The sequence below is a fragment of the Equus asinus genome, chromosome 9 (genome assembly GCF_041296235.1).
Source record: "Equus asinus isolate D_3611 breed Donkey chromosome 9, EquAss-T2T_v2, whole genome shotgun sequence".
NCBI lineage: Eukaryota > Metazoa > Chordata > Mammalia > Perissodactyla > Equidae > Equus > Equus asinus.
In genome coordinates this window covers 56,246,955-56,271,389 of record NC_091798.1, presented here as the reverse complement: position 1 = coordinate 56,271,389, position 24,435 = coordinate 56,246,955, and the positions used below count along the sequence as shown (strand labels likewise).

Sequence of the window (24,435 nt, the reverse complement as noted above, 5' to 3'; positions counted from 1 at the left end):
ATATTAGTCAGGATGCTCCAGAGAAACAGAAATGGTATAGATATATAGATACAGATATACAGATATAGATAGACATGCTTCATTATAAGAAATTGGTTCCCACGATTTGGAAGCTGAGAAATCCCAAGATCTGCAGTCAGCAAGCTGGAGACCCAGGAGAGGCAATGGTATGGGTCCAGTCTGAGCCTGAAGGCCTGAGAACCAGGAGAACGAATAGTATAAGCTCCAGTCAAGTCCAAGTCCCAAGACAGGAGAGGACCAACATCCTAGCTGAAAGATAGGCCCAGAGAGCAGACTTTTTCCTCTGCAGTTTTTGTTCTATTCAGGCCTTCAACGGGTTAGAAGAGGCCCACCCACATTGGGGAGGGCAACCTACATTCCTCTGTCTACCAATTCAAATGTCAACCTCATTCAAAAGCACCCTCAGAGACACACCCCAAAATAATGTTTAACCAAACATCTGTGCACTCCATGGCCCAGTCAAGTTGACATAAAAATTTAACCATTACAGTGATGCGTTTACATGGTTCTAAATGTAAAAGGTACACAGTAAACATTCTTTCTACTTCTCCTCACCTCAGGTCAAGTCACTTAGTTCCCTCCGCCAAGGCCAATAACGTTATCAGCTTTGTATGCTGATCTTCTTTCAGAGATTTTATTTCAGAGATTTTTCTTTCAAAGATTTTATATAAAACTTCTTTCAGAGATTTTATTCATTCTTATAGATACATCAGATGTATATGTTTTCTCCCTTTTCCTCTCACAGATACTGGTATACTACACACAAAGGACATCTCATTCTTCTTTTTACTGCTGCATTGCATTCCACTAGTTATTCAGCATTATTTATTTCACTCCATTAATACAGGAACTATTGTTTCCCATCTTTGCTATTACAAAGCATGGTGAATAGCCTTGCGTGTGTCACTTTTTACAAATGTTTGTGCATGTGTAGAAGAGATGCATAGAAGAAGGATTGCTGAGGAAAAAGTTATGCTCTTTTGTAATATTCACAGACATTTCCAAACTGCTTTCAATAGGGGTTGTATCAATTGACACCCCTCCCAACAACGTATAGACTACATGCGCCTCATACCCACTGCAAGCCTTTTTTAAAAAACTTAGTTTCCTATCTTTTTTTACTGATATATAATTGACCAATAACATTGTATTAGTTTTAGGTGTACAACATAATGATTTGATATATGTATATGTTGCATTACTATAATATATTTACTATAATTACTATAATATATTTAGTTAACATCCATCAGCACACATGATTACAAATTTTTTTTCTTATGATCAGAAATTTTAAGATTTACTCTCTTAGCAACATCCAAATAGACAACAGTATTGTTAGCTATAGTCACCACACTGTACATTACATCCCAAGGACTTACGTTATCTAATAACTGGAAGTTTCTACTTTTTGATCACCTTCACTCATTTCTCCCACCCTCCACCTCTCAACTCTGGCAACCACCATTGTTCTCTGTATTTATGAGTTGTTTTTTTAAAGATCCCACACATAAGTATTTGTCTTTTTCTTTCTGACTTATTTCACTTAGCATAATGCCCTCTAGGTCCTTCCACGTTGTTGCAAATAGTAGGATTTCCTTCTTTTTGTGGCTGAACAATACTCCATCGTGTGTGTGTATATATATCACATTCTATGCAATCTATATTGCACTTTCTTTACCCATTTATCCATTGATGGACACTTAGGTTGTTTTAATATCTTGCCTATTGTAAATAGTGCTGCAATGAACATTGCGGCGCAAATATCTTTTCAAGACAATGATTCCGTTTCCTTCAGACAAACACTCAAAAGTGGAATTGTTGGACCATGTGGTAGTTCTATTTTTAATGTTTTGAGGAACCTCCATATTGTTTTCCATAGTGGCTGCACCAATTTACATCCGCACCAACAGTGTACAAGCATCCCCTTTTCTCCACATCCTCACCAACACTTGTTATTTCTTGTTTTTATGATGATAGCTATTCTAACAGGTGTAAGGTGATATCTCATTGTGATTTTCGTTTGTATTTCCCTGACACTCTATGATGTTGAGCATCTTTCCATTTGCTGATTGGCCATTTGCATGCCTTTGACAATCCAGTTTTTAAAAATCAATCTTTTTGATTATGGCCAATCTGATAAGTGGAAGTTGGTATCTCAGTATAGTTTTAATGTGCATTTCTATTTTCTTTGATTTAAGCATGTTCTTATGTTTAAAAGCCAACTCTGTAAATTGTTTATATAATTTGCTGGTTTTCAAATGGAATCCCTTGCCTTTTTTGTATTATTTTGGAGGTGCTCTCTCTATATACCTGAATTTCTTCCTCGTCTGGGATATGAACTGACATGCACACTCTTAGTTTGCTGTTTGTCTGTGACTACTCAGAGTAGTATTTGCTGTACACATTATTTTGATTTAATCAAACCTAAGTCTTTCCCACATTTCTTGGTTTTGACTCACTTAAAAAGAAATATCGACATATACCCAGCTAAATATATATTATTTTTCTTGCTCCTATGCAGCAAGATGTGGCCATGTGACTAAATTATTGTCAATGAAATGTAATCATGGGACTTCAAAGATGCTTGCCTTAAAGTAGCAAATGCACTTGTAGGGCCTCTTTGCCCTTCACATTTTTATTTCTTTCTTCTATCTGGAATGCAGACATGATGACAGGCACTCCACCAGCCTTTTTGGACAATGAAGTCATCTTGAGAATGGAAGTTATTCATTAAATATGATTGAACAGAAAGATAGAATGAACCTGGATTCCTGACAATGGCATGAGGGAATCATAGCAACCCTCTAGCCTACCTCTGGACTTCTATTACCTAACAGAATAGACCCTTCACTTCATCTTCATTGCTTTTGAAAGTTCCCTTAGGCTTTAATTTCCACACATTGTGAGGAAATTATTAAAAAACAGAACAAAAATATCACCCAACAGCCTTTGAAAATCTCAGCAGCAAATTGTCCCTTGGGAACAATTAAGTCAGTTCCCTTGGGTAGAGCTTTAGAGTGCTCTGTTCTTATGGCCTACCACTCTCCCTGGGCATAATTTCTGCCCCACTGGTCCAGGGCTGGAGGTGGGGACAATGACCTGCTTCTCTTCAGCTGACACTCCTGCTTTATGAGCAAAGCACTGAGTGAGGCAGTAGCCGCTGGTCTTCCTCGCTTGTCTTTCCCTGCTTGCAACCTCCGCCCTGTGACTCAGCTGGGCTGAGGGTGAGTGGTCCTCAGTATTCTTGGCCTGCCTTATCTCGGGGGAAGACTTCACCTCATGAGGGGAGGCTGGGTAGAGGACAGGAGCCTCCAGACTCTAAGCTGCAGTTTCCTGGCTTCAGCCTCTGCAGTGCAGAGCTGAGGGGGAGGGTGGGAAGTGCGGTGAGCTTCCCCTTGGGGGGATTTACTGCAGTTTTTGGGAGCCAGGAGGAGAAGAGGCCATCTTCTAGGCCCATCAGAGTGAAGCTGGTCCTGTTGAGACGAGTCAGGGGCTAGCAGGTTGGGGCTCAAGTGCCGCACAGTCTTACTGTTCTTACAGAGATTTAATAGATTTTCTCAAATAAATGTTTCTCAGTTTTCTGCATGCCCTTAGGACAGTTTCCTGAGACTTTAAATGGTTGCTTGTTTGTTTTAAAATAATTTTCACCACTTAAATTTTGTCAGGAATGAGTCTGTGGATAACTCATGCTGCCATTCACAAGTTGTCTCTCTCTCCATCTTTTAATTGTTTTTAACATTTTATATTTTACATTTTATATTTTAACATTACACATTACTTTTATTCACTTTTGAATTATAGTCCCTATGTGTCTTGCTGTGTTTTAAGGAATATTCATTTTCTTTGTACTCCTTTAATTTTGCCTTTATTTATATAATAGTTTTGTTTTCTTCTAATTCTTTCTATGTTTTATCAGCTCATCTTTTATTTCCTTTATAGGTTTTATCTCTCTTCATACAGACGACTAATGCAGGAGTGACTTTTTTTTTTCCTGAGGAAGATTAGTCCTGAGCTAGCATCTGTGCCATTCTTCCTCCACTTTATACGTGGGTTGCCGCCACAGCATGGCTGATGAGTGGTGTAGGTCCATGCCCAGGATCTGAACCTGCAAACCCAGGCCACCAAAGCAGAGCACACTGAACTTAACCACTACATCACCGGGCTGGCCCCCCAGAAGTTACTTTCAAATAATATTCATGGTGAGTATTTGAAATAAGATTTTTACCTGTTCCATTTTCCCCTCGGCATGTTCTTCTATTCTACTATTTTTCTCCTTTTTGGTTTCTCTTGTCCAATTTTCTTGTATTATCTTTGTATAGATCTGATCATGGTACGTTTTTAAAATTTTTCATTTGTGATGGAGCAAAATTCACCCTAAGATTATTTCATATGGTTTATGTGTGGGAGGAATCAAGGTAATGTATTGGTGCAGAAGAAATTTTTCTCATAAGCTCATTTTAACTTTCACTGTCTCGTAATGAAATTGGACGCCTGTGGGATTTTAAACAATTCGAAGTTTCTCTTCTCCCTCACTGCCTCAGAGACAGAATGCTTCCTGTGAGTATGGCTTTTCTGGTTGATTCCTCATCTTCTTTGCTTCTTAGAACAAAACTTGTTCTAAAAAATTCTCCTGTGGCCATGTCTGTACATTATCTTCCTACAGAAAGGATTTAGTTTTACCCCTTAGAATGTACCCGTTAACTTTAAGGAGTATATTTTCTGCTTTTTTTTCCTGTGATCTGAAACCATATCTTTCTCTCTCTGTTTCCATCTACTCTACCCACAGATAATCATTACTGGTTTTTTGTATCCATTACACCTATTTTCTTCTTTGTAATTTTTAGATTTCTTCTAGTTTTATAAAAATGGAGTTAATTTTGTATTTCTCATTCTCTTCATTGCTTCTATATGATTTTCAGGAATAGGAGGAAAAATGTTACTATCTTCACACCTAAGCTTTTTAAGGATTCTTGTGAAATGACACTAATGATGAGATTTCATGAATGTTTGTTAATCATATATAATCATACAGTTATTAGAGATCACCCTCTCTGGGTAAGACCCCACTTTTACCTATAGAAAAGGTCACACCACACTGGTGTCAGCCTCTTTCCACCCCGGCTCCATCATTTACCCCCATTACAGTGTTCATATATTTTAGTTACAGATGGAAATACAGTTGAAATGATTGTTATACCACAGCTCATTGGTAGCATTTTAATTAAAGATATAGGCACGTGATCACACTGTTATGCCTGGGAATGTTTTCATTCATGTTCCAACAGAACCCTAAAACAATTTATGCACACTGGTAAGAGTTCGGGTATTTGGATTATCCAGTTCAGCTTGCTTTTAATATTTACTAAGTTCAATCAATCAATCTCTCTCTTTTTCTCTCTTTAGTTCTTTTTCTTTCACTCATTCTCCTTCCATCCTTCTGCTCTAAAGATTCTTTGGGATAGCCCACCAGTTTAGAATAACTCCTATCAACCTAGCAGATACTGTTTTAGCTGGTATAGCTCCTTCCAGGCCACCTGACATGTGTCAGCATCAGTTGAGAATCTAAACATCACCTGTGCACATAGAAAAAATAATCATATTATTTTTAGGTATAACAAGTAATATAAAATCAAAGCTTATAAGTGAAAGAACTCAGTCTGTAAAGGCTACATACTATGCAATTCAAATTATATGACATTCTGGAAAAGGCAAAAGTATAGATACATTAAAATAATCTGTGATTATCAGAGGTTTGGGAAGAAGGCTGAATGGGTGAAGCCCATGGGATTTTTTTTAGGGTAGTGAAACTATTTTTTGTGATACTGTAATGACAGATAGAAGACACTATGTATTTGCCAAAACCCACAGAACTTTACAGCATAAAGAGTGAACTTTCATGTATGCAAATTTAAAAAATAATTTAGGAGGTTAGGGAATCTGAGGAAAGGACAAAGATTGTGACAAGAGAATCTAACTGTGTTGAAAAATGTATAGAATGACCTTACTGAGGGGAGTGAAGAAAAAGATGTTGACCCAAACAACTTTGGAAATGAGTGGAGTCTAAAAGATTAAAGGCAAAAGAAACTGTACATAAACACTATATCCTAATTGCTAAAGCAAGCTTCCCATGGGGTTTGGTTTAATAATCTCATACTGTTATACATGTATACTAGAAGTGAATAATTAAGGGAGTGTTTGACAAAGGATGGAATCAGGTATCTCACTGTTGAAGTGAGAGGTTGCAGATAAACAAAGGGAAGAGACTAGAAGGATCTATATGGTAATGAGAAAGAGAAGCATGAGTATGAAGTCATATTTAGCTTAATGTAGATACCAAAGACTACATCCAAATATTTATAGACATATGTACAGTCATTCATCACTTAATGGCAGAGGTGTACTCTCAGAAATATGTTGTTAGGCGATTTCATCACTATATGAACATCATAGAGCATACACAAACCTAGATGGTGTAGCCTACTACACACCTAGGCTATATGGTGCTAATGTTATAGGACCACTATCATATATGCTGTCTGTCCTTGACCAAAACATCATTCTGTGGTGCATGACTGTATATACATGGGTTAGTATGCACATACAAATTTCCTTGCTCTGTCCTCTGGAAGCAAAAACAGTCCAGGATCAATAAGCACAATAAGTGCCAAAATCTGGTTTCCTAATATTTTTTTTCCGGTAAAAGATACTGGCACTCCTTGGAGAAATTGTTGACTCTAAGGCTGAGGAAAGAAATATACAAGATGAGCCTGGAACATCTTGTAGTGCCAGAAAGGAAGGAAGTACTTAAAATCAAAGCTTAACTTTCTGTGTAAAATGTTGGAAGCGTTTCACAATTCTGTTTACCAAGGACGTATTTCCATGCTTAGAAGAAATGTGTTTTACAATCATTTAACATGAAACTGTGTTCTCCTATTCCATGGTATCCTTTTGTAAAATGGGGGAAAACTGATACCTCTGAGTGAAAAAAAATTATTACAGAACTCTTCAAATATTAAATGCATTAGGAATTTTTTAATTAAGAAGTTATAATGTCTTCCTGTATTTCATTAACATTTGTCTTCTCTAACTCATGTCATTTTCTTTTTGACATTTTTACCTATCTCCTTGTGTAGCCATTAAAGGCATAAAAGGCTCTATTTTTCCTTCCTGGCTACTCAGACTCAGTTACTCTAGAAAGAAGAGCCTCTCTCTGTTACACTCATGCTGCCTAAACCAAGTAACTATAAACTTTGGATTTTCACCATTTTGTAGAAAGCACATAGAACTATTTGTGGAATATAGTAGAATTGGTGTACAATAAAATTTTCAGAAGACAGGAGGAGGATAGGCCTGCTGTGTAGCTAACGGGATAAGTGTTCACAGTTTTGGAGGCAGCGTGTTAGTGGGAGTGAGAAGGGCAGTGTGTATTTCTTAACAGAGAAAATGAGATGTTTTATCTAATGAAATTTATCGGTAGCATGCCAAATTATAGAAAGAATAGGACAAAATATTGAAAATTGTATTGCGGACTGGTGAAAGGAAAGAGTGATAGGAGATGCCAATGGAGGCATAAATCTTGAGTAGAGGGCAAAGGAGATTTGCCTTGCAGTCTTTTTTGCGTCTATTTATTCTATTTATTTGGAAGTTCTGCAAGTCAAGATTGTTTGTATGAGAAGTAAGAACTGTAAGTAATCTCAGATAGAAATTACGTTTTTAATTTTAAATATTTTGAAGCCTTAAAATTACATATATCCAGAGAGTAAGAGTGGAGTGTATGTAGAGGGCTGGGTGGGTGGGGTCAACATTAATTCTTTTACAGGAGAACCCTCAGATAGTTTTAGTATTTGATCGGCCCCAGCACCATACTCGTTGGGCAGGGGAGATGGAGTAAATGATGTCAATGCCTGCCCACATCCCCTAACCTTTACTGTTTTACTGTACTCCAACTTGACTCCAGCTATTGGTACCTGCATATTTTGGATAGAGTATCCTCCAAGCCAGGAGTTTACATGTAGGACCAGCCCAAGGTGCCAGAGAATTACTATTCTTCCCTCACTACCCCGAGCATCTGTCAATCAGTGACTGACTAGAGTTGGTATATAAGTACCCTAGCTCCCTTGCCACTTGGGTGCAATGAGTCTGAGCTGCTCTACAGTGGCTTCCAGATTTCCCTAGTATATTAAGATCCAGTTACCCACAGGGATAACTCATTTAGTAACGAACATTTTATTGATGGCATTCCCTTCCACCCTTTCCCTGTCTCCTTTATTGGGGGGCTATGGGAGGAGGATGAAGTCCTACTGGTGTTTCCTAAAAAATCATCTCCCCAATAAACTACTCCCATGTTTTCTTGAGGAAGTCAGCTAAGTGAAGTTACATTTGACATACTTTTATTTAGAAACATATTTAGTTATTTTTATATATATAGTTCATGGCTGTCTTGCTTCTCCTGTGAAGTTATTGCATATTCCCTCTAGGGTATTATGGGAAGTCAGTACTGTACTATATAAGCAATAGTGTCAATCCCTTTTGTCTGACTTTCATATTTCTTCAATCCTTGGGATTTCTGAATATAATATCCTGCAAAGATACATATATTTTATAGCATATTATTTTTATTAATAAAATTTGCCCTCAATGTCTTGTCCATAAATTAAACTTTTCATTACTAATAGCAATATGTAGGAGACCTACTAGTCTTAAACATAAATAGGAAAACAAATTGCTTTTACTATTTGTTTCCAGACACATGCCGATTGAATTCCTCTCTAAGTTTTAAAAATGCACAAGACCTATTTTCCTTTTTGTTTCATTTATTGTATGAAGTTAAGCAGAAGTAACGAGTCACTACAATAATATCCCATTTGCATTTGCTTCATTTACATTTTAAAAATTCTTAGAGATATTCTGATGAAATAGAAAAATACAATTTAACATATTCTTATGAAATGATATTTACTCACTTGTCTGCAAAGAATTACAAAAGGAAATAAAAATGGGATCGTCTAAAAATATCTTATGTATTTACATTTTTAATTAATGCAGAATGTTTTTCTTTTAATTTTCATCTTAAGTGACATAAATGTCATATTATCTTCTACAAGGTAAAAGAAAATCTAGCATTTAAAATCTTAATCTATAAACAACTGTATCTACTATTTATAAGAACTGGTATTTGTGGAGAAGAGTGGGATGCTGGGAGGCATACAATTTTTAAAACTTAGAGCATATACCTACATAATAAATATCCTGCCTATGTCTGCAGCTGGGCTACTACAATCTGACCAGTTAAAATCCATCACTCTGTTAGTCAGTCTTTACATGACATTTTTTGAAAGCAATTAGGCTTCATTTTGTTACTACTGACAGAAACTCAACTCAAAAGAGCTGAAGCTACAAAGGAAGTTTATCAGTTCATACAAATTAGAGATCCAGGCGTGGAACTGCCTACAGCTGTGTTTCAAATGATGGTGTATAGACTAAGCCTTTCAGTCTCTCAATTCTGCTTTCCTTTTTGTTGCCTTTTGCCTATATTAGGCAGGCTCTCTCCACATGGTCACAAAAATAGTCAATGGCTGTTCCAGGTCTACATTGTGCTTAGACTTTTTATCTTAGAATCATGACAGTCCTTTCAAAGGTCTCTGAAAGGTCTTGATTGGTCATTTTGGGATCCATGCCAATGTCCTGAACTGAAAATTATTTCATAAAATATTCCTAAAGAAAAAAATTTACATTTGGAGGTGAAGATGTAGACACAAAAAGTTAATAACATGATTCAACAAGACAGCTTCAGACATTGAGAAGTGCTATGAAGAAAATAAGCAAGATATTGTAACAGAGGTTGACTAGGAAGTAAAGTTCAGGGGCGGCAATAATGGGCTTCCTGAGAAAATGACATTTGCTAATTCTAGGATAAAGGTTAAGAGACAAAAGTATTTAAAATAACTATAAATACAATAATTTGTTAATGGATACATGATATAAAAAGATGTAAATTATGACATCAAAAACACAAATGTGGGCATCAGTTTAAAAATATAGAACTTTTATATGTGTTTGAAATTCAGTTGTTATAAGCTTAAAATAAACTGTTATAACTACAGGGTGTTTTATGTAAGCCTTGTGATAATCACAAAACAAGTTATAGTAGATACATCACAGATAAAAAGAATGAAAGGATACCACTATGGAAAATCAGGAACTTACAAAGGAAGGGAGGAAGAAAGGAGAGCAGGAAGTACAAAACAGCCAGAAAACAATTTAAAAAATGGCAATAATAAGTCCATACCTATCAATAATTACTTTAGGCCCAGCCCAGTGGTATAATGGTTGGGTTTACATGCTTCACTTCAGCAGGCTGGGGTCCACAGGTTCAGATCCTGGGCATGGAGCTACACACCACTTGTCAAGCCATGCTGTGGCAGTGTCCCACATACCAAATAGAGGACAATTGGCACAGATGATAGCTCAAGGCCAATCTTCCTCACCAAAATAATAACAATAATAATAATTGCTTTAAATCAAAATGAATTACATTCTCCAATTAAAAGATATAGAGTGGCTGAAAGGATCAAAAAACAAGACCCAACTATATGTTGCCTACAAAAGATTCACTTCAGCTTTAAGAACACATATAGGCTAAAACTGAAGGGATGGAAAAAGATATTCTATGCAAATGGAACCAAAAGAAAACAGGAATAGCTATTCTTATATCAGACAACACAGACTTTAAGCCAATGACTGTAGCAAGAGACAAAGAAGGTCATTATATACCGATAAAGAGACCAGTTCAAGAGGATATAATGTTAGTCAATATTTATGGCCCAACATAGGATCACCTAAATATATAAAACAAATATTAACATATCTCAAGGGAGAAATATACAGCAATACAATAATAGTAGGAAATTTCAATACCTCACTTTCAACAATAGATCATCCAGATAGAAAATCAATAAGGAAACATTAACTTAAAATACACATTAGATCAGATGGACTTAATAAACGTTTACAGAACATTTCATCCAAAAGTAGCAGAATATACATTTTTCTTAAGCTCACATGGAACATTCTCCAGGATAGATAATATGTTAGGTCATAAAACAATCCTTAGCAAATATAAGAAGATTGAAATCATACCAAATATCTTTTCCAACCACAATGGTACGAAACTAGAAATCAGTAACAGGAGTAAAACTAGAAATTCACAACTATGTGGAAAATAAACAACACACTCCTGAAAAACCAATGGGTCAAAGAAGAAATCAAAAGAGAAATAAAAAAATATCTTGAAACAAATAAAAATTAAAACACAATATACCAAAACTTATGGGATAGAGCAAAACCAATGCTGATAGGGAAGTTCATAGCAATAAACACCCATATTAAAAAAAAAAGATCTCAAATACACAACCTAAATTTACACCTCGAGGAACTAGAAAAAGAAGAAAAAACTAACGCCAAAGTTAGCAGAGGAAGAAAATGACAAATATCAGAAAAGAAATAAATGAAATAGAGACCAAAAAATAGGAAAAATCAGTAAAATTGACCTCGTTTTTAAAAGATAAGTGAAATTGACAAATCTTTAGCTTGACTAACTAAGAAAAAGAGAAAACATACTCAAATAAATAAAATAAGTAATGAAAGAGACATTACAACTGATACCACAGGAATGCAAAGCATTATGAGAGACTACTAAGCATACAATGAGAGAACAATTATTTACCAAAAAATTGGATAATCTAGAAGAAAAAGATAAAATTCTGGACCCATACCAGGACTGAATCATGAAAAAATAAAAAATCTGAACATATCAACAATGAGTAAGAAACTTGAATAAGTAATCAAAAGACTCTCAACAAAGGGGCCAGACTGGTGGCGTAATGGTTAAGCTTGCATGTTATGCTTCAGTGGCCCTGGTTTCGCTGGTTCAGATCCCAGGTGTGGACCCATGCACTGCTTGTCAAGCCATGCTGTGGCAGGTGTCCTACACATAAAGTAGAGGTAGCTGGGCATGGATGTTAGCTCGGGGCCAGTCTTCTTCAGCAAAAAGTGGAAGATTGGAGGCAGATGTTAGCTCAGGGCTAATCTTCCTCCAAAAAACAAAAACAAAAACCCTCCCAACAAAGAAAAGCCCAGGACCAGACGGTTTCCATGTTAATTCTATCAAACATTTAAAGAAGTAATGTCAACTCTTCTCAAACTCTTTCAAAAGGTTTAAGAGCTAGGAAGACTCCCAAACTCATTTCATGAGGCCAGCATTACCATGATATCAAAGATAGATAAAGGCACTAAAAGAAAAGAAAACGGCAGTTCTGATAACCCAGATGAATATAGATGCAAACGTTCTCAACAAAATATTAGCAAACTGCATTCCACAGCACTTTAAAAGTATCATATACTGTCATCAAGTTGCTGTTATCCCTGGGATGCAAGGGTGGTTCAACATATGCAAATAGAAGTGTTTACACCACGTTAATAGAATGAAAGACAAAAATCATATGATCATCTTAATATATTCAGAAAAGGCATTTGACAAAATTCAACATCTTTTTATGACCAAAAGACCCCAACAAATTGAGTGTAGGAGGAAAGTACCTCCATGTAATAAAATTTGTATTTGACAAGCCTACAACTAACGTCATACTCATTGGTGAAGGGGTGAAAGCTTTCCTGCTAAGTACATAGGACTGGAAGTCTTAGCCTGAGCAATTAGGTAAGAAAAAGAAATAAAAGGCATTAAAATCAGAAAGGAAGAAGTAAAACTGTTGCTATTTGCAGATGATAGGATATTATATATAGAAAACCTTAAAGTCTCCACCAAAAACTGTTAAAACTAATAAAATAATTCAGTAAAGTTGCAGGATAAAAAATCAACATACAAAAATCATCTAAATTTTTTATACAGTAAAAAGAATTTGTAAAAAGAAATAATAAAAACAATTGCATTTACAATAGCATGAAAACTAATAAGATACTTAAGAATAAATTTAACTAAGAAGGTGAAAAATCTGTACATTGAAAACTCCTAGATTTTGATGAAAGAAATTGAAGGAAACACAGACAGATGGAAAGACATCCCATGTTTATGGATCAGAAGAATTAATATTGTTAAAATGTCCATATTACTCAAAGTGATCTATAGATTCAATGCAACCCCTATCAAAATTCCACTGGCATTTTTCATAGAAATAGAAAAAACAATCCTAAAATTGTCTGGAACCACAAAAGACCCTGAGTAGCCAAAATAAACTTGAGAAAGAACAAAGCTAGAGGCATCATACTTCCTGATTTCAAAATATACTATAAAGCTATATTAATCAAAACAGTATGGTGCTGGCATAAAAACAGACACACAGACCAATAACGGAATTGAGAGCCTAGAAATAAATCCATGTATATACAGTCAACTAATATGTTACAAGGGAGCTAAGAAAACTCAGTGGGGAAAAGATAGTCTCTTCAATAAGTGTTGCTGGGAAAACTGGATATTCACATGCAAAAGATTGAAGTTGGGGCACTATCCAAACCACTCAAAAAATTAACTTAAATCGGTATGGACTTAATAGTAAGACTTGAAACCATAAAACTCCTAGGAAAAAACCCCATACAGTTACTTCACATCAGTCTTGGCAATGGTTTCTTAGATATGACACCAAAAGCACAAGTAACGAAGAAAAATAACAATTGAGAGTAGTCAAATTAAAAAGCTTCTGCACAGTAAAAGAAACAATTAACAAAATGAAAAGGCAACCTATGGAATGGGAGAAAATATTTGCAGACCACATATCTGATAAGGAATAGCTATCTAAAATGTACAAGGAACTCATACAACTCAACAGCAAAAAACCCAAATAACTGAATTTAAAAATGAGCAAAGGACCTGAATAGACATTTTTCCAAAGAAGACACACAGATAACCAGCAGGTACCTGAAAAGGTGCTCAACATCACTAATCCTCAGGGGAATGCTAATCAGAACCACAACGGGATATCACCTCACACCTATTAGAATGTCTATTTTCAAAAGGACAGGAGATAACAAATGCTGGTGACCATGTGGACAAAAGGAAACCTTGGTGCAGTGTTGGTGGGAATGGAAATTGGTACAGCCATTATGGAAAACAGTATAGAGTTTCCTCAAGAAATTAAAAATAGAACCACCAAATGATCCAGCAACCCCACTTCTGGCTATATATCCAAAGGGTATGAAATCACTGTCTTAAAGAGCTAACTGCGTTCCCATGTTCATTGCAGCATTATTCCCAATAGCCAAGACATGGAAACAACCTAAATGTTCCTTGATGGGTGAGTGGATAAAGAAAATGTGGCAAGTGGATAGTTTTCAGCCATATAAAGGAAGGAAATTCTTCTGTTTCTGACAACATGGATGAACCTTGAGGGCATTATGCTAAGTGAAATATGCCAGACAGAGAAAGACAGATACAGCATGACATTATTTACATGTGGATTCTAAAAAAACCCAAAAAACAAAGAAGTTGCACTCGTAGAAACAGAGAGTAGAATGGTGGTTCTCAAGGGATGATCTGTGGCGGAATTGAGGAGAGGTTGGTAAAAATGGTACAAATTTTCAGTCATCAGATGAATACGGTCTGAGCATCTAAGGTATAACATGGTGACTATAGTTGAAAATATTGTGTTATATAATTGTAATTTTCTAAGAAAGCAGAACATAAATTTTATCATCAAAACCAAAAAGAAGTTAAATAAATGAGGTGATGGATGTGCTAATTAACTCAGTTGCGGGATTCCTTTAAATATCTTATAATTTTATTTGTCAATTATACCTCAATAAATCTGAAAAAATCTGTCTGAAGATTTTATTTTAATACTGATGATAAGCACTCTTCTTATTCATCATCTCACTAGTAATGTTCAAATTCTAAAATTAACAAATCTGGTTATGTCTCTTATTGATATAAAATAATTTCCTTAAGACAGCTTAAGCATGATGCATTTAGAGGAAAAAGGTGAGGAAACTATTGTTAAATATGTGAGTCTCATTGAGGAGAGTAACATAGAAATGGTCTTTTACACTAAAAGGAATGGAATTTAATCCCACCAGCACTGTATGAGACCAAGACAGAGACTGCTGAGCAAGAGGCAGACCTTAGCAAGGAGGAGCAACAACACCAAAAAATTCAAGACTTACCACATGCCCTTTGCAGGTGATGGGTAACTGGAAGCAGGAATGTTGCAGAGTGTGTTGGAGGTTGCTCACCAGAGATGAGGAGGCCCACTCAGCTGTTGAATGCAGTATGAGGATTGAGAAACTGGTCTTTTAATATCTTTTAATTATAAATAAAGTCTCTCCAATTTTACCAGGCATTCAAAGAATCGACAATGTATTTATAAGAATTTACGTTTATCTCAGGCAGCAGTTTTTGTGAGATTACTAATATTATCTTTTACTCTTAGCTATTTGCTCATTCCTTGTAAGAAGCATTGGTGTGCCTTGACAATGAGCATTATTCAGTTGAATACAAATGGTCTTTGGGGCTCCATTAGAAAAGCCTCAAATATCTAATTAACAGTTAAGATCTTTTAAACTTGTCAGTCTCCTCACAAATTCTCTTTACAATGATCCTTAAATAATTAATTTCAGTAGATGTGATTAAATTATTCCTGACAAAGAGGAGCAATTTAGGAATTTCAAATAAACAGTGAGTAGACGTTGCTGCAACAAACAGAATCAGAGGCACAAGCAGCTCTCGCCCTGCCAGGCAAAATCTCTTCCACATCTTTCTTATAAGTCACTTCCTTCTTATAATGTATACCATGTACACCAAAATAGTATCACCATAATCTTTATATCTGTGCATTATAATTTACCACTGAGGTCATGACATTAGTCTTCCAACTTTGCCTAAGTCTCTCAATAAATTCTAGATAAATTGTACCTTAATTCAAGATTAAATTCCTCAATAAATCCTCATTAAATGCTAGTACTGTACTGGAATTCCTGATTCTGTTCTAGTCAAAAGCTTCAGAAAAATGTATTTCTATCCTAAGAAGATGAAGTTACAGTGAGGAATGCATATTCATTTAAGTATTTCAATTTTGTGATGGAAAAATAAAGTTTCAATCTCTATGAAATGAAGGCAAAAGAATCTGAACACAGACATTGACAATGCAGCCAAAGTGATGAATAAATTCATGGAATCAGTCTAATGCACTCTTAAGTAGTTATCTTACTTAACAAAATCCTAATCATGCTGCATGCCCTTAATACCCAAATCAGAACCCCGTTGGACTGATTAAACAGATATCTGAGCTCCTGTATGCGATGGAATCAGCTATGTGATGCATGAAAAGAACCATAACAAGTTATTCCCAAGACCTCGAGGTTTAGATTACCTATCAATTTCTCTATAAATTTAGTTTATGCTTTAGTTTTTAGATGTCACACCAATTGCATTCTTTCACTCATTAAAATTTATCATTTATTATAGCACATATCTCCCAAGATGACTTGGTTTATGTGTAACTTTAATACTCTCCAACAAAGCTTTCTATCATTTTTATGAGTACTGATTGAATTTAAATTTTTTATATTATGCTATTGTCTAAGCATTAAATAATCTGAAAAATATTACTTACTTTCTTCTTTCACATTGTAAGAAAGCCATACAGATTAATATGTTTTTATGACTGATTAGTTTTTTTCACAGGAGCATTTTGACTTACTGGTATTTTTGGGATTTTGCCTAGTGAAATGGAAAGAAGGTTATAGCCACAAATAAACATATACAGTCATTTAATTACTTGGTATAGGCTCTGAACAGGACTGGTCTACTTTTTTTTTTCAGCTTATAGATAATTAAAATATATTTCCTGAAAACTGAGCAAGTTCAACAAGATATGGTAGAGTTATATCCAAACTCAACGTCTTTTAGCACTCAGAATATTAGGAATCCTGTTTTATCAGACTAAGGGACATAAATCCCCCAAACAAAGCTTGTGTTTGATTGCTTTAAGTAAAGAGAGACAGAGAGAGAGGGAAGAAGAGAGGGAGAGAAGGAAGGATGAAAAGAGCTATGAAAGGAAGGAAGACAAGCAGACAAGCTGGAGAAAATGGGATGTTAAAAAATAGACAATTTGGGGACTGGCTCCATGGCTGAGTGGTTAAGTTCGCGCGCTCTGCTGTGGCTGCCCAGGGTTCGGATCCTGGGCGCGGACAGGGCACCCCTCGTCAGGTCACGTTGAGGCGGGTCCCACATCCCACAACTGGAAGGACCTGCAACTAGATATACAACTATGTACCCGCGGGGGCGGGGGGCGGGGGGGTTGGGGCGTGGGTTTGGGAAATAAAGCAGAAAAAAAAAAAAGTTTGGCAACAGTTGTTAGCCCAGGTGCCAATCCTTAAAAAAAAAAAAAGGAACATTGGCAACAGTTGTTAGCCTAGGTGCCAATCTTTAAAAGAAAAAATAGACAATTTTTAATGCATAATTAAATTGAGAATTCTGGCTTTCCATTTTCATTGTAATTTCATTGGAATACTATTACATAAGACATTTGAATCAATAGGCTTCCAATATCTCAGTGTTATATTTTTGGAGATAATAAAATTCTGGAAACAATTCAGACATCTTCCTGATAAAAAAGAGTCAAACAGCATCACACTCTGTTATTCCTTTTAGTTTATCTATCTTTGTATGGAAATTAACTCCAACAAACTAAAGGTACAAATAAAAGGAATCTGGAAACACTACATCAGAACCTGACAAACTGACAGAGAGTTCAGCTTTAGAGGGAGGCTTTGCCAATGTGTTTAATCAATGCTTTTAACTAGTCAAGGAACTATTTCGTTCAAATGTATTCCATTTTGTTAAGCAATGTAAATAAAAGGAATACCGTTCTTTATTTTGACAGAGTATTTAACACTTTTCAGAATGTTCCCGTCTAAACTAATTTATTTTCTCTTAATGGATTGACTACTGAATCTTGTGTCTAGGAAGGTGTCAACATACTTAGGTGGAAATTATATATCCACAAGGACTGACTTCCCTCAAACCCACACTTTTCCACGTTAGAAACATTTGGAAGTTTTATATATATATATATATTATATATATATATATATGTACACATATCTGTCACATATTTATTACATATATGTCACCTATACAGAGATTTATTAGATATATACACAGATATTTATAAGTGATAAAACACATCTTATGAGTAAGAGTAAATAAAATGATTCAGATTTTCTCTTTTCTTTGGGTCAGGAAGATTGGCCAATCTTCCTCTATTTTACATGGAATGCTACCACAGCATGGCTTGACAAGACATGCTAGATCTGCGCCCAGGATACAAACTTGCAGACCCCAAGCTGCCGAAGTGGAGCACACAAACCTAATCACTATGCCACTGGACCAGCCCCAGATTTTTTAAATAAAATATTTTCTTCAGTATTTGGAGTCATGTGACCTGAGACAAAACTGACTCTGGGCAGATGTTCCATGAAAGCAGATTCTAGGCTAAAATAAAGCAGAACTTTCTAATAATAGAGCAGTAAGATTCTACTTGAAGCTTTCTATTACTCCTAGGGATAAAAGTGTGGAGGGAAACAGAATGGAGGCTCATAGCATAATTTAGTTATTTTAACCTTGTTGAGATTTGCCCAATTTTCACTATGGATCATGACCCTCTTTTTCACTTTGCCATTGACTCAGTAATTCGGGCTATAGATACAGACATAGCCTTTTCATAGACCTACTTGGTCTACCCTTGAGAAAAGTGGTAATTCTCCCTGACCTGTTCACCCCCTAATAAATGCTGTTTTAAACAACCCTGGTGCATGAATAGGAGAATTAGCTTCTTTGAGTCAAAACACATTTAAATTCATTGAGATATAATATCCTTTCCAATTTATAAATGAAAAATGTTTAACTAATTAAGGAATATCATTGCCATGTCATCCTTCACTGTTCAAAAATGACAAACTAGCAAAACTAATCATAATGCAATCAGTGATGGTTGGTTTCATCTTATATTAGTGAGACATAATGCAAATCAGCGAGGATCCAAGAGAAGTTAGTGAAAGAATTCCATTTAACATGGAAAAAAAATGAAAGATGGCTTCTGAGATATTTGTTCTAAAGTAACGAAGCTAAAAACTATTTTTGATACTTTAGCTCAAAATATTCATAAGAATAATCACCATTTATTCTGGACTCCTAATATGCTAGACGCAGTGCAAGGCAATGGTGATATTATGATATTTAGTCCTCACAACAATCTTATAAATTGAGCATTATTATCACCATTTACAAATGAGGAAAGTAAGTCTTGAGGAGCTAAATTACCTGCCCAAGATCACCCAACAAAAAGTGGCAGAGAAGGAAATGAAAATCAGATCTCTGACTTCCAGTAGACACCCTTGTGACCTTGCCATATATTGTTCCTGTTGGTCTTCTTTCTTTTGTTCTTTTTCGTCTCAGCTCTGGCTCATTTCCCAGTTGTAGGTGCAAAAAGTGTGAACGACCTATTCAACGTGGTATTTTCTGCTACTGTTATTGCTTATAGAATTTATTTCCTTAAATACAGGGAGAAGGCTATAGCAATTCATTCAATCATTTATTCAACCATCATGTGTCAGTCATCTAATATGTGCTAGGTATTATGCTTAAGTACTAGTGATAAAATGATGAATAAGTTATCATCTAAGAAGGAAATAATTATAATTATATTAAGATTATATGTGTTTATGTTATTAAAACAATTTTCCTTTATACTTTGCTCTGAGTATGATTACTAAAGAAGTATTTGTATTCAAATTTTTTGGCAAACTTTTTGGCTGAAAGAAATTTACTGCAATATGTTTGCATTCCAATAATCTTATATTTTAGTTACAAGATAATGTCAAATCATCTCCAGTCAACATCACATTATGTTAAATAAATGCCTTGAAAGAATCACTGAACTCCTTAATCCATTAGTAGTTCTCCTAAAACTGAACTTGCTGGAAGTAATTACAACTGTATTTGTCAAAATTCTCACTTCAGATCCTTGACTTTAAGAGGAAAAAAAACAAAAAGGAAAGGACTCCATTATGTCCTACTCTGGTATACATTCCTGAACTGCGCCGAGAGAAAAATACGAGTGAAAACAAGATAAAATGTATACTTCATCCAACCAATATATAGAAGTTCAGCATACTGGTAGGTCCTTAGAAAAAATGATCAAATTAAAGTCTGTTAAAGAATATCATCCTTACACCATTTTCTGGTTTAGAGTCATTGTCCTTATGTGTATGGATCTTCTTTTTCAAAGTAATCCCACATTGATGAACTATGTTCTTGTCTATTGCCAATTTGGACCTCTCAAAAGCATTTTAATGATTGCTTCAGGCATATTGAACACACTGATAAGAACACAATAAAGCGTCTTTAAGCTACCATGAAATATGAGATACCATGAGATAAGCAATGCTTATTTCAAAGCATAGTATTTAGCTAAGACTATGGAGAGAAATATAGAAGGAAAAAAGTGTTTTGCAACTTCTTGAGTTGAACGATGCAGTTATTAAATGGCGAAATGCAATAACATTTCGAAAATTTTATCATGCCTTGGGTCTGTTAATCAAGTTAGGTACTCACATATTCATATTTCTTATAAGCATTTCTTTTATTTGGTTTACAATAGCAGAGTAATTCTCCTAATTCTTAAAAGTTATAACCTGGAAAGGAAATTTACAATAGTAGCTGGTTATTTTAATTATCTCCTTGGAATTTTGTATCAGAAATAATTTAACTTTCTACTTTACATCTATATTTCATCTAGTGAAGCAAAAATACACAGGTTTTCACTTACTAGTTTAGATTGTCAGAAATATATAATCAGCAGCAAAGCATATTTTACAGAGACCACTGGATAATTTCTAAAATTGATGAAAAAAATTAAGAAATATTGAGAATATAGAAGCTTCATGTTTCCAATGTAGTTCTACCTTATAAATTAAAACTTTACAATTGACAGTATTATGTTTGGATTTAAGAACTCCAGAAGTTTTCCTTCATCTCCTTTAATATAGGGTTTGTTCCATCTCATCTCTGGTTTCAGAAAATTAGGTAGTTCTAAATCTGGTGAACTTTAGATTTTAGAACTCAACTGTCCTCCTGAATTCATATACCTTATTTTGCTATATTACAATTGTATTTATTTTCAATTGCTGCTGTCACAAATTCCCACAAACTTAGTGGTTTAAAACAATACACATTTATTTTCTCACAACTCTGTAGGGCAAAAGTTGGGCAGGGGTTCAGCTCTTGTCTCTAACCTGGGTCTTACAAGGTCAAAATCAAGGCAACAGCCAGCTTAGGCTCTTATCTGGAGGCTGTGGGGGTGAGTTTGCTTCCAGGCTCATTCAAGTTATTGGCTTAAATCAGTTGCATGCAGTTGAAGGCCCAAAACCCTCATGTCCTTGTGGGCTGTCAGCTGGAAACTACCCTTAGCTCCTAGAGGTCTCTCTCTTATCATTGCACATAGACTCTATACACCATTAATGACACATCAAATTTTTATCACCCTTGGAATCTTTCTGGCATCCGTTTCTGCCACATGTCCTTTGTTCCCAGCCAGTTATTTGCTTTTAAGCGCTCAGGGCCACCTGGATAATCCAGGATAATCTCCATTTTAAATTCAGTAAACCTAACTACATGTGCAAACTCCCTTTTCCATGTGACATAACATATTTACATTTTCTAGGGACAAGGAAAGACTAGTATTATCTTTCCAGTTTTTCCATCATTATCTCCTTTCTCCATCCCTATCAATCACTTCCCTTCCCCTTCAATACGAAAGTAACACTGTCTCTTAAACATGTCCTGTGTTGGTGCAATTCTCTACATTTCCTCCGCTCCAACCACTACGATAACTATCAACATCCCACAAAAGTTCCCTAACAAGTCTCCTGCCTCTGCTCTTACCCCTACTACCATCCATTTTCACAGCAAAAACAGACTAATCTTTAAAAATAATCAGATAATAGTAGCATCTATTACCCTTTGTAAAATATCACTCTTACCACTAATATTCTGGCACGGGGAGTCCTACATAGTTTGACCTCTGACAATCTCTTCTGCTATTACTCTCCCTCCTATGACTTCCTGTCTTTTGTGATAAGAAGATGCTGCAGGTAGATGTTAGTCCAAGGACAATGAGAGACATGTAGAGCAGACTTGGACCCAACCTACAGTTTAGTTCAAGCCAGTTATGCTTAGCAGTTGTATGAACAAGAAATAATTGGGTATTGTTGAACACCGGTGAGATTGAGTGGTTGTTATTTAGCCAAAACCAACTCATACAAGGCCCAAATGAGAGATTTGGCAGCCATCCCTGACACTCCTTCCTTGGTTGACAGTCACATGGAACAATATCTAAATCTTATTGTGTTGCTTTCTCAATATCTCTTATAACTCTCATTGCCTCTCTATGGCCTCATATCCCTTATTATTGCTTAAGTGAGCTACTCTATATTTTATTACTGATTTCTTTGGCTTTAGTACAGTCCTCTTCCAATTCATTTTCCTCATTTTTGCTAGAATGATCTTTCTTAAAAGGTAAACTGATCAAGCCACTGCAGTACTTACAATCCTTTAAGGACTACCCATAACCAAACCATCAGTATAAAATCCAAATTATTTAGTACACACTGATCCTCATAATCTGGACTTCCTCTAACTCCCCATCCTTATTTCTTACACTTGTCTCTCATCCTTACCTTGAACTCCAGCAATACATGCTCATTTTCATTTTAAAGCTATTCTACATGTCCCTCACATCTTTATAGATTTCTCACCCCATTAATCCCTACCTTATTTAATCCCTACTTTTCCTTCAATCTCAAATACGCCTTTCTTCCACAAAGTTGTTCCTGAGTTCCTCTTTGTGCTTCACTTTGTCTTTATTTAGGAACCTTTGTGTTGTATATGCATTTAAGGTAATCAGTCGTCTCTTCTATTGGAGCACAGAAGAGTAACTGGTTAACTATTATTTGTTCTTAAAATTTAGTTCAGACGAACCCTCTGTATCTTATTAATTTGTTTACTTGCTTACCTTATAAGCAGCAAATAATCTTTTAGGGCCATGACTGGTTCTTTTATTTCTGTCTTTCCAGGTGATACTTGAAACTTCATAAATATAATTATACAGAAAGGAAAGAGAGAAACAAATTAAGGAAGAATGAAATTAAGAAATTAAGACATTTTAGAAAGAAAACTGAGGCCCAGAAAATTTAATTAATTTTCTCATTATCACTCAGCAAATAAGTGATGAGAATAAAGGTCATCTCCTCCTTGAGCAGTATGTTTTCTGCCCTACCATGTTGACTTCTCAACAAACATTTCTCTAAGAGCATCATTTCCAGTGATTGCAAAATTGCAAGAGATGCATATTATTAGGAATAAATAATTATAATTACTAGGCCTCTGTTTCAAGAAAAATCATTTGATGGGGTCAAATCTTTATCTTTAAAAGAAATAGAAATTATCCTGAAAGTCTGTATCTATTGCACTCTATGTGGGAGATGATTCAGTAACTTTGAAAGACATCAGTAAAAAAAAGTTATGATTAAACAAACAAGGCAGGTTGGTGCTTAGGAGAGTCCTGATGTGATAGAAAGAATCACGTCCTCATTACCTTTGAATATTGTATAAAATTAAGTGATCAAACCTAAGTAACCTTAAAAATCCATCTCTACTCCTATCTCTCTTCCAAGTCTATTTCTCCTCCAAGTCCTCTTTCCTCAGATAAGCTTTTGAAGACACGTTCTACCTGTTTGTCTCTGTCTATTAAGACAATCTTTTTAGAGCAGTTTTATGTTCCCAGAAAAATTGAGGGGAAGGTACAGAGATTTCTGAAATACTTCTTGCCCCCACATATTCATAGCCTCCCCCATTTGTCTACATCCCCCACCAGGGTGGTACATTTGTTGCGATTGATGAACCTACGTTGACACATCATATTTACCCAAGTCCAGAGTTTACATTATGTATTCTATGCATCTTTAATTAACTGAGTCAAACTCTTTAGTCTCTGCATTCCTGATTCTCTGGCATTTGTAGTATACTTCACTAAATCATCATTGATCAACTATGTTCTTAAGGCCTCTTATTCCTGCTTATAGTTGTTTGTTATGTGCGTGTGTGTGTGTGTGTGTGTGTTTCAGATCTGTGTCCTCTAGTATTTTCAGATTTCTCAAAAGTAAAAATTATGTGTTCTTCTTTCTGACTATCCAGCCAATGTTTCTACATCAGGCTTCATACATACAGGGTACTTCAATTACCCATTAACTGAGAAACTTAGTGATGTTAAACACTGGAAATGGCCTCTAAAATAAAGATCTCATTCTCTAGAAGAATGAACTGAAGACTTTAGGGGTAAAATC

General features: G+C 35.5%; 1 protein-coding gene across 3 annotated transcripts in view; it reads left to right on the top strand.

Moving 5' to 3' along the window:
• Positions 1-24,435, top strand: part of PRR16 (proline rich 16) — a 478,303-nt gene that overhangs the window by 15,525 nt on the left and 438,343 nt on the right. For all 3 annotated transcript variants that reach the window (XR_001398541.3, XM_014844075.3, XM_070517546.1), the window contains exon 2: positions 3,964-4,223. The gene's annotated coding sequence lies outside the window, so the exon portion shown is untranslated. The remainder of the gene's footprint in view (positions 1-3,963; positions 4,224-24,435) is intronic.